Source organism: Arachis hypogaea, chromosome 10 (genome assembly GCF_003086295.3).
Source record: "Arachis hypogaea cultivar Tifrunner chromosome 10, arahy.Tifrunner.gnm2.J5K5, whole genome shotgun sequence".
Taxonomy (NCBI): domain Eukaryota; kingdom Viridiplantae; phylum Streptophyta; class Magnoliopsida; order Fabales; family Fabaceae; genus Arachis; species Arachis hypogaea.
Window position 1 is genome coordinate 74,307,722 of NC_092045.1, and position 5,382 is coordinate 74,313,103.

At 38.2% G+C, this 5,382-nt stretch overlaps 1 non-coding gene across 1 annotated transcript; it reads right to left on the reverse strand.

Moving 5' to 3' along the window:
• Positions 1–4,929: 4,929 nt before the first annotated feature.
• Positions 4,930–5,037, reverse strand: LOC112718611 (small nucleolar RNA R71). The gene has a single exon (XR_003160943.1). It is a non-coding gene; the product is annotated as a small nucleolar RNA R71 (small nucleolar RNA).
• Between the last annotated feature and the right edge of the window lie 345 nt (positions 5,038–5,382).

The following is a 5,382-nucleotide window of genomic DNA, read 5'->3' on the forward strand; positions in this document are numbered from 1 at the left end:
TAATCACAAGGTATTTGCATCATTCATAACATCAAGTAAAATTGGCATAAAACCTTATGAAAAAGCACATAAACACCCATGTTTAATTGAGTCAAGGGATGCATGAAATTCCAATCTAATTACTTACTTATTGTGCAAGAAAGTGCATGAAACCTAATGAAACAAAGTGAAAAATGCTTGTGAAACTAGCATAAGATGACTTGTCATCAATATATACTCGCGTTAGCTTATCCTTTATCTACTTCATTACGTTATCGATCGGAGTGTTGCGCTTTTCAATTTAACGATTTTGTTTTACTCCTTTTTCTCCAAAGGGTCCTAGTTATAAATATTTTTCATACTACTATATATACTAAATTTTATTTTTCGAGGTCGTAATACCTCGCCACCTCTGTTTTATGACTTAAGCATAAGACTCTGTGTAGTAGTGTGTTACACACTATAAAAAGATTTATGTCTTTTAAATTAATCCCAATATTACATTATTGATGAGCGGATAATTTATACGCTTTTTGGCATTGTTTTTACATAGTTTTTAGTATGATTTAGTTAGTTTTTAGTATATTTTTATTAGTTTTTAAGCAAAATTCACATTTTTGAACTTTACTATGAGTTTGTGTATTTTTTTGTGATTTCAGGTATTTTCTGGCTAAAATTGAGGGACTTGAGCAAAAATCTTATTCAGAGGCTGAAAAAGGACTGCTGATGCTGTTGGATTCTAACTGCCTTACACTCGAAATGGATTTTTTGGAGCTACAGAAACCCAAATGGCACGCTCTCAATTGCCTTGGAAAGTAGACATCCAGGGCTTTCCAGCAATATATAATAGTCCATACTTTGCTCGGGTTTTAATGACGGAAATTGGCATTCAAACGCCAACTCCCTGCCCTATTCTGGCGTTAAACGCCAGAAACAGGTTACAAGCTAGAGTTAAACGCCCAAAACAGGCTGCAAACTGGCGTTTAACTCCAAGAGAAGTCTCTACACATGAAAGCTTTAATGCTCAGTCCAAGCACACGCCAAGTGGACCCGGAAGTGGATTTCTGCATCATTTACTTATTTCTGTAAACCCTAGTAACTAGTCTAGTATAAATAGGACTGATGAGCGGATAATTTGTACGCTTTTTGGCATTGTTTTTAGTTTGTTTTTAGTATGATCTAGTTAGTTTTTAGTATATTTTTATTAGTTTTTAGTTAAAATTCACTTTTCTGGACTTTACTATGAGTTTGTGTGTTTTTCTGTGATTTCAGGTATTTTCTGGCTGAAATTGAGGGACCTGAGCAAAAATCTGATTCAGAGACCAAAAAGGACTGTAGATGCTGTTGGATTCTGACCTCCCTGCACTCGAAGTGGATTTTCTGGAGCTACAGAAACCCAATTTGCGCGCTCTCAACGGCTTTGGAAAGTAGACATCTTGGGCTTTCCAGCAATATATGATAATCCATACTTTGCCCAAGATTTGATGGCCCAAATCGGCGCTCAAATTCACCCTCAGGAATTCCAGCGTTAAACGCCGGAACTGGCACCAAAATGGGAGTTAAACGCCCAAACTGGCATAAAAGCTGGCGTTTAACTCCAAGAAGAGTCTCTACACGAAAATGCTTCAATGCTCAGCCCAAGCACACACCAAGTGGGCCCGGAAGTGGATTTTTATGTCATTTACTCATCTCTGTACACCCTAGGCTACTAGTTTTCTATAAGTAAGACATTATACCATTGTATTTTCATCTTGGTTCTTCTGGTTCCCTCTCTGGGACCGAGGCCAATGATCACTCTTGTTCTTATGTATTTTCAACGGTGGAGTTTCTACACACCATAGATTAAGGTGTGGAGCTCTGCTGTACCTCGAGTATTAATGCAATTACTATTGTTCTTCCATTCAATTCCGCTTGTTCTTGTTCTAAGATATCACTTGTTCTTCAACTTGATGAATGTGATGATCCGTGACACTCATCATCATTCTCACCTATGAACGTGTGACTGACAACCACCTCCGTTCTACCTTCGATTGGGTGAATATCTCTTGGATTCCTGATACACGATGCATGGTTGATCGCCTGACAACCGAGTGCTCGCCTGACAAACGAGCCAGCCATTCCGTGAGATCAGAGTTTTCGTGGTATAGGCTAGAACTGATGGCGGCATTCAAGAGAATCCGGAAGGTCTAACCTTGTCTGTGGTATTCTGAGTAGGATTCAATGATTGAATGACTGTGACGTGCTTCAAACTCCTGAAGGCGGGGCGTTAGTGACAGACGCAAAAGAATCACTGGATTCTATTCCGGCCTGATCGAGAACCGACAGATGGATAGCCGTGCCGTGACAGGGTGCGTTGAACATTTCCACTGAGAGGATGGGAGGTAGCCACTGACAACGGTGAAACCCTTGCTTAAGCTTGCCATGGAAAGGAGGAAGAAGGATTGGATGAAGACAGTAGGAAAGCAGAGAGACGGAAGGGAAGGCATCTTCATACGCTTATCTGAAATTCCTACCAATGAATTACATAAGTATCTCTATCTTTATCTTTATGTTTTATTCGCATACCACCATACCCATTTGAGTTTGCCTGACTAAGATTTACAAGGTGACCATAGCTTGCTTCATACCAACAATCTCTGTGGGATCGACCCTTACTCGCGTAAGGTTTACTACTTGGACGACCCAGTACACTTGCTGGTTAGTTGTGCGAAGTTGTGTTTATGCCATGGTATTGAACACCAAGTTTTTGGATTCATTACCGGGGATTATTTGATTTGTGAAAAGTATTGATCACAATTTCGCGCTATCAAGTTTTTGGCGCCGTTGCCGGGGATTGTTCGAGTATGGACAACTGACGGTTCATCTTGTTGCTTAGATTAGGTATTTTTTCTTCAGAGTTCTTAAGAATGAATTCTAGAGTTTCATCATGATCTGTTGAAATCTAGCTGGCTGTGAAGCCATGTCTAATTTCATTGGACCGAGGTTTCAACTTATCGTCACAAAAGCTTGTTGATTTCTATCAATCTTGCTATTGGAGCAGTGATCTGCTAAGGCTTGGCTGGCCATTGGCCATGTCTAGTGTTTTGGACCAAGCTTTCCTTGAAAGCTTGGCTGGCTGTGAAGCCATGTCTAATTCCTAGACCGGAGTCTTAGACTAGCATTGCACTGATTCCTGGAATTCTCATTAAGAACTTTGATACCTTTTTCCACTTAATTTTCGAAAAAGCACAAAAAAATTTACAAAATCATAAAAACAAAAAATTATTCTATGTTTCTTGTTGAGACACTAGTCTCATGTTAAGTTTGGTGTCAATTGCATGCATTCATTCATGTGTCTTAGTGATCTTCAAGATGTTCTTGATGATTTCTTACTCTAATCTTTAAATTCTCTTGACTTGAGTGTTTTATGTGTCTCATATGCATTCTCATTAGTGTGAGTAGTATACAAACTGCTAAGTTTGGTGTCTTGCATGCATTGTTATTTGATTCTTGTTGCATTTTGATTTTTCCTTATTATTAAAAATCCAAAAATATTTTTAATTTGTGTCTTTTCAAGTCAATAATATAGAGAATTGAAGATTCAGAACATACAGCAGAGGAATTGCACAGAAAAAGCTGGGCGTTCAAAACGCCCAGTGAAGAAGGACAGACTGGCGTTTAAACGCCAGCCAGGGTACCTGGTTGGGCGTTTAACGCCCAAAAGGGTATAGTTTTGGGCGTTAAACGCCAGAATGTGCACCATTCTGGGCGTTTAACGCCAGGATGGCACAAGAGGGAAGATTCTGTTTTTCAATGCAATTTTTTTCAAGTTTTCAAAATCTTTTCAAAATCAAATCTTTTTCAAATCATATCTTTTCAATCAAATCTTTTTCAAATTCAATTTCTTTCTATTTTCAAAGATACCTGCTATCAATTAATGATTTGACTCAACATTTCAAGTATGTTGCCTTTTCTGTTGAGAAAGGTTTAATGTTTGAATCATATCTTTTCTTGTTAGCCAAGTTTTTAATTTTCAAAAAAATCAAAACATTTTTTTAAAATGTTTTTCAAATCATATCTTCTTAACCACATCTTTTTCAAAATAGTTTTCAATCAAATTTTTTTTTCTAATTTCAAAATCTTTTTCAAAAATCCTTCACTTCTTTTCAATCATAATTTCGAAAATCAATTAGTGTTTTTCAAAATATTTTCAAAATCTTTCACTCAATTTTCGAAAATTACTTCCCTTCTTCTCACATCTTTCTATTTATGGACTAACACTATTCCTTAATGCAAAATTCGAACTCCATCTCCTTTGATAAGTTCGAATTTTCTACTTCTGTCTTCTACTTTTCTTTTCCTCTGACACCTAAAGGAATCTCTATACTGTGACATAGAGGATTCCACATTTTCTTGTTCCCTTCTCTTTCTTATGAGCAGGAGCAAGGACAAAAGCATTCTTGTTGAGGCTGATCCTGAACCGAAAGGACCTTGAAGCGAAAGCTAAGAGAATCCAAGGCACAACTCTCTGTAGAGGACCTAACCGAATTCTTCAAAGAAGAAGAACACATGGCAACCGAAAACAACAACAATGCCAACAATGCAAGGAAGGTGCTGGGTGACTTTACTGCACCTACTCCCAACTTTATGGGAGAAGCATCTCTATCCCTGCCATTGGAGCAAACAACTTTGAGCTTAAGCCTCAATTAGTTTCTCTAATGCAACAGAATTGCAAGTTCATGGACTTCCATTGGAAGATCCTCATCAGTTTTTAGCTGAATTCTTGCAAATCTGTGACACAGTCAAGACTAATGGGGTTGACCCTGAGGTCTACAGACTTATGCTATTCCTTTTGTTGTAAGAGACAGAGCTAGGACATGGTTGGACTCTCAACCTAAAGAAAGCCTGGACTCTTGGGAAAAGCTAGTCAATGCCTTCTTGGCAAAGTTCTTTCCACCTCAAAAATTGAGTAAGCTTAGAGTGGAAGTCCAAACCTTCAGACAGAAGGAAGGAGAATCCCTCTATGAAGCTTGGGAAAGATACAAACAATTAATCAGAAAGTGTCCCTCTGATATGCTTTCTGAATGGAGCATCATAGGTATTTTCTATGATGGTCTCTCTGAACTATCCAAGATGTCTTTGGATAGCTCTGCTGGAGGATCTCTTCATTGAAGAAGACGCCTACAGAAGCTCAAGAGCTAATTGAAATGGTTGCAAATAACCAATTCATGTACACTTCTGAAAGAAATCCTGTGAACAATGGACTAGTCAGAAGAAAGGAGTTCTTGAGATTGACACTCTAATGCCATATTGGCTCAGAACAAAATATTGACCCAACAAGTCAATATGATTTCTCAAAGTCTGTCTGGAATGCAAAATGCACCAAGCAGTACTAAGGAGGCTTCATCTGAGGAAGAAGCTATG